The sequence below is a fragment of the Eptesicus fuscus genome, chromosome 6 (assembly GCF_027574615.1).
Source record: "Eptesicus fuscus isolate TK198812 chromosome 6, DD_ASM_mEF_20220401, whole genome shotgun sequence".
Lineage (NCBI taxonomy): Eukaryota > Metazoa > Chordata > Mammalia > Chiroptera > Vespertilionidae > Eptesicus > Eptesicus fuscus.
Window position 1 is genome coordinate 70,798,995 of NC_072478.1, and position 9,907 is coordinate 70,808,901.

Below are 9,907 nucleotides of genomic sequence, written 5' to 3' on the forward strand. Positions count from 1 at the left end.
GACTGTCATAGCAGCTGTGAGGGGCTGGTGCATATGAAGAGGTCAGAGTGGGGAGAGTGACTCCATGGACACCAGTTATCTGGGCTGACTGAGGAGGCAGGGTTTTCGTGTGTGTGTGTGTGTGTGTGTGTGTGTGTGTGTGTGTGTGTGTATGCGCCTGCACATGCATGGGGTGTTGCAAATAGTCTTCTGAGTAAATGAAGAAGAGCTAATAGTATGGACTGAAGTTTGGCTCCCAGCTTCATCACTTTCCAGCTATGTGACCCTAGTAAGTTACTTAACCTGTCTAAACTTCTGTTTCCTCGCTTATGAAATGGAAATAACAATATTATCACTCTCAGATGATTTTTCTTAAGAAGTAAATGTAATGAGATGATGACTGTAAAACAATTAAGCAGGCAGTAAGTGGTACATCACCATCATTATCATCATCTACTGTGTTATACATTGCCTGCATAGGACAGGTACATATCTGAGTGTCTGTGTTCAGTGGTGTGTCTGAACAAGCCTCAGGGGATGGGAAGTCTGGGTGAATATTTCTTTTTTTTTTTTTAAATATATATTTTTTTATTGATTTTTCACAGAGAGGAAGGGAGAGGGAGAGAGAGCTAGAAACATCGATGAAAGAGAGACCGACCAGCTGCCTCCTGCACACCCCCCACCGAGGGATGTGCCCGCAACCAAGGTACATGCCCTTGACCGGAATCGAACCTGGGACCTTCCAGTTCGCAGACCGACGCTCTATCCACTGAGCCAAACCGGTTTCGGCAAGGGTGAATATTTCTTGAAGGAGCCAGTGAATGTGTGCTGTGTGTACAATTCTGAAGCAAACACAAGCACTTTCCAGAAAGTTGGGTTCACTGTCTGCCATATGATCCCATCTCCACCCTCACATACACACACACACACACACACACACACACACACTGCCACCACCACCACCACCACCACCACCACACCTTCCATAGAGGCTGTGATTTGCTGAAATTGGCCTAGACCCAGTCCAGTGTTCAAGCAAACAGGTCAGGAACTGTGAATACTGTTGCATTGGAACTCTCACACCTTCTCAAAAGCCTTTGGCCTAAAGCAAAGCTGAAATGGGGGTAACTGGCTAGACCCCAAGGGTGGGTGTGCCTGGATATGAAAGGGGGACTGTGTTTGATAAAGTGGATATGAACATCAATAAGCATGAGATGTAAGCGTGTGTGTGTGTGTGTGTGTGTGTGCGCGCGCGCGCGCGTGTGCAGGGGTGGCACTGGGGGTGGCTGCTGTCTCTGCTCTGGTACAGTCTGCTTGTCTCCATGGAGCCTGTTGCCACACATGCTTGCTTTTCAGAAAGTCACCGGGATTGTTTTTTCCACCCCCAGCCTGGGCGCCAGCCAAGGAGCGGCAGGCACTTGTTTATCTTTTGGTGCGTACGAGCGTGTATGGCTTCCCAGCGGCAGACCATCCGAGATACACACACACATGCACACACACTCTCTCACACGGGCGTGGGGGACCATGTTGGTTGTCACAGAATGAGCCTGAACCCCAGGATGAGCCAAAACCTGGGCCCAGGCCAACTCGCTCTACATGGGAACAAAGATGACCCCTCAGCAGCCTCAGGGGACACACCACAGGGTTAGCAACCCCCAAAGCTCCAGGAAAGTGTGAGAGCCAGTTGCCCTGGCCTTGGTGCTGTGCTCTAACCCCATTCCCCAGAACGAGTCACTGCACAGCAAGTGGCCACGCCTGGGTCACTGCCCCCCTAACGCTGGCAGTGGGGTAAGTCCCACCCCACCACTTGGACTGGAGTGGTTCGCCAAGGAAAATGGAGGTGCTGTGGTCAGAATAGGGGCACCGTTGTGGGGATCACCATTACCCTGGTGTCCCCCATGAGTGCTACACTATGCTTGGTGCTTGGTGTGGGATTTTTATTTGTTGTTTGGGGTGTTTTTTCTCTCCCTACATTCTCTTTAGAGCTCTGAGAGCTCGAGCTCTTACATATGAGGAAGTTGAGGCTCAGAAGACCTTAATCAAGGCCACACAGCTACTAACTGGAAAGACCTTAGTGTGTGGTTTTGTTGTCTGGAAACTTTCCATTTTAAACGTTTTTATCAACAAGTCCCCATGGAACAAGAGTGTTTGGAGTGTGGCAAAGGGCACAGATGGAAAGAGGCCCTGACTGTGCCCATGTAGCCGACAAGGCCAGAGCTCTGACCACATCCTCTCAGACGACCTTACCGTTCCTGTGCCCGCCAGCAAGACTCCCAGCAGCCAGGACCTGCGTCTTTGTCAAAGAGCTGCCCTCTGGCTGGGGAACCCACTTTGCCCCATGCACTGCGAGCCAGAAGCACCTGGGAATTAGCACTCAGCCCCAGTGTCTACGAGGCACTCGGATATAAATATACCAGCTCCCTCACCCTTGGCCAGGGGAATTCTGAGATGTGCCTTTATCCCATTTCCCTAGACTTCCTGTGGGATTAAGCTTCACTCTCCCACTGTGGTAGCTGGCTTAATAACTGCCCCTTATTGGATACCTTCCTCTCCTGGGTCACTTTCCCACTCCCCTGCTGGTGTCCCTGCACCTCCCAAACAAGCCACATTCTCTCGCTCTTCAATTCAGGTCTGTAAGCTGCCCCAACGCACTGGACCCCACCTTTCCCTTCCACCCTAAGCATTTGGGCCCAGCCATCATGCTCTCCCTTCCTGGCATCTCCCCTTTCTGTCTCTACTGCCCCCCTCCCATCACAGTTTAATGCCTCCAATCTCCTCCCAGCCCCATGTAGAAACCGTGATGTCTCCTTTCTCCCTCCAAGCCCAAACTTGTTGAAAGAGTCATATCCTTGTCGCTCCGGTGCTTTACTCCTATTTACTCATTAACCACCACCACCACCCGCCGTCTGGCTTCCACCCCCACTACTCCACTGACTATGCTTTCATCAAATTTCCATTACCTTCTTTTCAAGTCCAGAGGACATCTCTCAGGCCATATCCTATCTTCCTGATGCAGTTAGCCCTGCCCTTCTGGAACATTCTCTCTCCTTGGCTTCAGAGACATCATACTCTCCTGGGTTTCTTCTGGTTTCTCAGACAACTCTCTCTCTCTCTCTCTCTCTCCCCCGCCTCTTTTCCCAGCTGGTCCTTTAATGGTGGGGCTCCTCAGGGTGGATCTGGGGTCTTCACTCACCCCCTTTGGTCTACATGCTCCCCTCATGCACCAACACGTCCTCATGACTTTCATCGCCAGCTTCCTGGTCTGTCTGCCCTGGCCACTCCGGGGCTCCATTTTGGACTCATATGTGAAAGCACCGCCGTCCCACAAGCCCCTACTTCCCCCAGGGCTCATCAGGTATCTGTCCTCCATCCACTTGGCTCCCCAAGGCAGAACCTTAGAGAGGCAGCAGAATCCCCTGTCTTCTCACACCCACATCCAGCCCATGATCAAAGCTTCTCTCCATCCCAACAAACGCTGCCATGCTTCAGAGAGCATCATCTCTCACCTAAACAACCACCAAGGCCTCCTCACTCATGCCCTGGTCTGGTTTAGATTCGCCCCGCCCAGGGAGGGGTTTAGATCATAGGTTGGTCCTGCCACTTTTCACGTCTTATGAACCTCCCCCAGCCTCCATGTCTTCATCTGTATCACTGGGCCAATAATGTTCACCTGGAAGGACTGTAGGGGGAATAAAATGAAATGACGAATGTAGAATAGGGTTTGTAAACTGTGAAGCAAAGTGCCCTTGTGGGCAGCGAATGAGCAGTTTTCAGGGCCTGAACGTTGGAAAGCTGGCCCGGTAGGGGAGTTGTCCGTGGTGCTGAAAATTGGTCGGGCATTCTGCGGTTTTCTGCTTCCCTGGGGTGCTGGCTCAAGACACTGGCCCGATAGATTTTCTTCATTTGCCATCTAGATTATTATTTTTTTTAAGATCACGGTGACTTAAGGTTCACCAGGTAAGTGACAGGAATAAAAAATAGGGGTTAAGTGTGAGGTTAATTAGCTGTGGAGCAGAAACAAGTGATTTATCAGTATCTCAACATTCTTATCTGAAAAATGGGGACATAATACATTAATATTAACACTCTTCTAAGTGATTGGAAATTGAAATTAGATGAAACCTGTCAACAAAACTCAGCACGGTGTCTGCCCCTAAATAAGCGTTACATTAACATTAGCTGTTGGTTTCACAGTATAGGTGAGAGGGTTTTATCCCCTCTCGGCAATTACAGAATTATTTTTTCTCCTCTGGAAAGTCAAAGTGGAGGGGACTGTTTCTCTGCTGAGAAATGTCGAGGCGGGGTGGGCTGCAGGTCCTGATGCACTAGGCAATTCATATTTTACTGGGAGCCCCTGAACATCTACTTCAGGCTCCTTCATCCTTCCAAGGCCACTGTGAAGTGATTAATATTAGTCCCATTTTATAGGTCGGGAAATTGAGGCTCAGAGAGGTGAAGTGATTTGCTCAAGGGTACCTAGGGGGAGAAGAAGTGGACTCGCACGGACTAGAGGGTGGGCGGTCACCCGGTTGGGAGGCGGGTGGCGGGGAATCCAAGGCGCTTCCCCTCAACCCCCTCCCCCACCACTGGTGTCCGCTCCGCTCGCGCGGGCGTGGGCAGCGGCGAGACAAAAGGAAGGGGGCGGGGAGGGGAAGGCCGGAAGTGCGGCCAAGGCGGAGGCGGGAAATTTCCCCGCTTTGAGAGCCTGGAGATCTCACCGACCTGGGTCCCCATCCGTGGCGTGGCTTCCCCTCTCTGAACCCCAGTTTCCCTCTCGGTGAGACGTGGAGAGGGTGTCTTGGGGCTGGGTTGAGTGAGATTTGAGACAGCGCGCCCCGCCCTCCAAAGGCGCGCGGCTACAGGGCAGCCCCTCCACCACTGAGTCTCCCAGCCTGCGAAATGGGAACCCAATCGATCGGGCGGGGAACCCAGAAGCCCAGGGGCCATGGTGAGGGGCGTCCCTCCCTCCCTCCTTCTACCCGGCTTCCCTGCCGGCGCCGCCCCTCCGGGTTCTGAGACCGGAGTCGGCCAGCGCGCATGCCCGGGGCGGGGCGGGGCGCGGGGCGGGAGCGCGGATCTGGCGCGGGGGACAGCGGTGCCGAGTCCGAGGGTCCGCCCGCCAGCCCGGCCTAAGGCAGCCGAGGCCGCTCGGGCGGCGGCCGCGGGAGCTGGAGCGCAGCGCGCGGAGGAGACCGAGCGGCGGCACAGCCGGGTAAGCGCCGCGCCCGCACCTGCTGCCCCTCCGGGCGGGCAGCGCAGAACCCCTTCTTCTCTCCTGCCAAACCCGGAGCCGCTGTCCGCGGTCTTCGAAACCCCTGGATGCTGGGCTTCGGCCCCGTGCGCGGCGTGTGTCCGGCCTGAGCCCGGGTCCGTGTGCGCGCGCGGCCGGGGGCGGCAGGTGCCCATTCCTAGGCTCCGGGCCGAGGCGGGGCGGGGTGGGGGCGGGTCCCGCTGTCCGGGCCGAGTCCCCGAGGGGCCCCGCCGGCCAGTCCGCATGTGTATAGAAGCCTGGCCCCGCGCCTGGACTCGCAGCCCGCAGCCCCTTTGTTCCGCATGGCCGTGTGTGTGTGGGGGTGCGGGGGGGGGGGGCTTCCCGCTATGGCGAGGAGGGGTCCGCCTGCGTTGATTCATTTCTCTCCTAGAGCAAGCTCAGTGCTCGAGTGGCTCTGCTGTTCGTGAGACACTGAGCACACTCGCTGTTGCACACTTAGTGTGGCACACACTCTGGGGTCCCATCACACACTGTCACACAACGCATGAGGCCATAGGTCCACACACGTACACTGTGGGCCTTGGTCATTCCATCAGACTCATAAACTTGGCCACCTGTGCACCCACCCAGTACACCCAGTGGGAGCCTTGCGTACACACCCAGGCATAGCTACGCACTCACACCAGCCATCGCTATCACAGCATTCTCAACAATACTCCCTGATCCTGACACACTCACAGCCACCCTGCTCTGGCCTGCGTGTGCCTGTTCACACCTGCCCATCATGGTGTCCCTCATGTATCCCCAGGCGCTGGAGTAGGCCGTCACACTTGTGTGCACTTTCCCTGTCACACACTTTCTGTCTCTTAGCTTAACATCCACCTTCCCCCACCTTCAGCCCCAGTGTGCACACTCTTGCCCTCTTGGGGATGGGTGGGTGGGTGGATGATCTGGGGGCCATTTCTGGAAGAAGGTTTGGCCATCACCTTTGTTAAGCTCTTTCTTACCTCCAGCCCAGGCAGGGAGCTTCGCTGCCATGAGGGTACTAGGAGACGAGGGTATGAGAGGGTGAGGGGCAGCAGACCAGGCTTGTCAGACAGACACAGGCCACACTCATGCCTGTCAAAGCCCACAAGCCTTTATAGGTCCCGTTACTATGGGAGGAAGTGTTCACTGGTGGCTGGCAGCCCTGGGAAGAAATCCTAGAGGGAGAGGAATGGGCTGGCCAGGTCTCTGAGCCAGAATGGGCATTTATAGGGCTGCTCTGCCCAGGAGCAGGGCACACCTCCAGGCCAGCTCTCCCATGAGACTCTGAGGCCATGTAGCCACACATGTGCACACCCACAGGGTCCAAGTGGCCCCCATGTGACACAAACAAACAGGCTATGTTATGCATATGCAGGTTGCTCATGTGTACACCAAGCTCTTCTTGAGCAGAATGCAAGAGCCAAATCCCGGCTCCCAGGCTGGCCTAGGCTGGTGCATTCTACACGCCCTCTGCACACCGGGTGAGCTGGCCCACACAGCTAAGGGGTCATCTGCTCATGGGGTTTGTGGTTCCTGTAGGTGGGGTGTGCATGGGGGACACTCTTTTTTTTGGGGGGGGGGGGGACACTCTTACTTCCTCTCCTGAATGTTCCCTGGTACTTTGCCTGTTAGGACCAGGGGATGGGAAGACCCTTGGCCTAACCCCAAAAAGCAGAAAGGGGTTTTAAGAATCAAGGGTCAGTGTCCAAGATCTTAGCTGATACCAGTAGGAAGAACCCAGGTTTTGGGTTCAGAAACAATAGGCTTTGAACCACAGTCCCCCCACCCCATCTGTGTGCCTTTGGTGTGAAGTCTTTTCTCCCTCTGACCTGTGTCCTCATCTGTGAAATGGGGTGATAGTGCTCCCCTCATGAGATTATTGTAGAGTCCACATGCTAAAGGGAGCCTGAGAGTGCTGGGCCCGGGCTGAGCACACAGTGGGAGAGTGATGGAACTGGGTTCTAGAGGGAGGGTGGGGGGCGGTGAGAAGGTGGCGCCCCAGGCTTGAACTGCCTCTTGCAGAAGTGGCTGGATGATATCAAAGCTTTTTCACAAGCCAGGAAGGGCCCAGCAGAACTGTGAGCAGCAGAGCCTCTGGGAATGGTATCTTGGCTGATCTTCAACCCTGGGCTGGGCCAGCTCTTCTAAATATAGCCTGCATCCCCTCCCCCATTTCACAGATTGGGAAAGACCCATCCAAAGTCATGGAGCAAGTCCATGCTCAGGCTTGACCCCACACCTTTCTGACCGTGGCCAGGCTCTCTGTCCCGACCCCAAAACCGATCCCAAGTCGAAGGACCTTGAGCTGGGAACTGAGACACCGGCCTCTTCCAGGTGGGCCTTTCAGAAGGGGCCTGTTACCAGCTGGGCCCTGCCTGCCTCTCAGGACCTCAGTTTCCTCCTCTGGGAAGTAAGAACACAACACCTGCATGGCACCCGGGGTCTGCACATAAACACGGGGCCTTGTGTGTGAGGTCACTCCCCACCTTTCTATCTAGTCAGGGGTCAAAACTCAGGTGGCTACAGGCTAGATGGATAACATACATGAGAGGCTGGCTGTGAGAAAAATGAAGGTACAAATTCAGTGACCCATGGCAACCAACATCAGCCTTAGTGTGCAGGACACCATAGGCAGGGCTGGTGATTGTGGCTAATTAGAGAGTGCACCTCCATCTAACGAGGCAGTCACTGCCTGGCTCCTGCTGACTGTTGCCATGCAGAAAGCAAGCTCAGATTGCCAATTTTTAGTTTTCCAAGAGGATCTAGAAATATGGTTTTCACATGAAATCATCTAACTTTTAGAAGTTAATTCCTTTTTTAAAAAAATTTTTTTTAGCACTCTGGGTCAAACAAGCGTAGCTGAGGACTGGGTTTGCCAGTTTGTGCCTCTGCTGCAGGCCCTCCCTCCCCTGCCCCCTCCTGGGAGCACAGCTGGGCGCTGACAGGCTGAGTAGATAAAAACAGGCCTTCCACAGACACAGCCGGCCCCAAAGTGCAGAGCTGCGCACACCTCTCATCTTCGTTAATTCTCACAACAGCCCCGTGGGAGCAGGGCGTGGGTTTGCCAGGGTCCCCAGTGAGAAGAAGGGACTTACCTAAGGTCACAGAGCTGGTGAATGGGGAGCAGTCCTGTCTTTCTGCTAGGCCACACCCAGGGGAGGGAGCTTGTTGGAGGGACTAGTGTGAGGAGACCCAGGGCTGGGCTACCCAGGGTGAAATAAGGGGTGGTGAGGACTCAGAGCACCTCTCCTACAGCCTTGTTAACTCCTTCCAGCTCCATCCCAAGCCCCCCCTACACCTGCCAGGCAGCTACTGAATTCCCATTTTCCAGAAGAGGAAACTGAGGTTCTGAGAGGAGGCATGGCAGGCAGACCCAGCCCTCAGGACCTCAGTTTCCTCCTCTGGAAAGTAAGAACACAGCACAGAACTCAGACCCTCTCTCTTGGCCATCTACCCAGTTGATCTGGCTTATTACCTCCTTTTCTATAGCCCAAAGGACCAGATAGATCAGAGGTGATCAAGCAAGTGACCTAGGGGTCAACACTGGCCCACAAAAGTGAGTTCTCTGGCCTGTGTAGTATTTTTTACATTAACCAACATTTAAAAATCCAAGTTGGTGACTTTGCTCAAAAAATGAGAGCTGGCCATGCAAGAGCCACCTTTACTTCCCTGCTTAAGACACTCCAGGGGTTCCCAGTACCCTTAGGATAAGCCCTCGCTTCTCCCCCATGGCCTGCGTGCTGGGCTCCCACCTGCCTCCCCTCTCTCCCCCTTCCAATTCCACTCCAGCCACTCAGGCCTTTTCATGGCTGCCTCAGCTGTTACCTGCTCAGAGGAGCCTTCCTCAAGCATGTGTTAAACCAGCTGCCCACTCCTTTGTCTATTATTTTTGAAATTACATGATTTATTTGCTTACTTGTGGATTGCTTGTCCCCCAATCTTTCCACACCTGGAAGGCAGGGACCATGCATTTCTTATTCACTGCTGTATCCCTAGTACCAAGAACAACGCATATGTGAATTAATAAATGAATTCCTGCCCTGGCCAGTGGTGTTGATTGGAGCATTTGGAGCATCGTCCTGTGCACTAGAAGGCCACAGGTTCGATTCTCTCTTTTTTTATTATTTAATATATTTTATTGATTTTTTTACAGAGAGGAAGGGTGAGGAATAGAGAGCCAGAAACATCGATGAGAGAGAAACACCTATCAGCTGCCTCCTGCACACCCCGCACTGGGGATGTGCCCGCAACCAAGGTACATGCCCTTGACCGGAATCGAACCTGGGACCCTTGGGTCCGCAGGCCGATGCTCTATCCACTGAGCATAACCAATTAGGGCCGATTCTCAGTCAGGGACATACCTAGGTTGTGGCTTCACTCCCCAGTCAGAGCGTGTAGGGGAGGCAACTGATTGATGTATCTCTCTCACATCAATGTTTCTCTTCTCTTCTTTCTCTTTTCTTCTCCTCTCCTCTCTTTTCTCTTCCTCCTTCTTCTTCTTCCCCCCGCTCTCTAAAAAAAAAAGAGAATAAATGAGTTCCTAATCAGCCAGTAGAACTTAGTGCTAGAAGGGGCCTTTGCTCTCTCATTTACCACAGTCCCCACCACTCCCGCTTGAATCAGGAGTCCTGAATCATGTCACTTACTCTGCTGTTTTTCTTATGGGAGAAAAACACTTCCCTGTGCCCA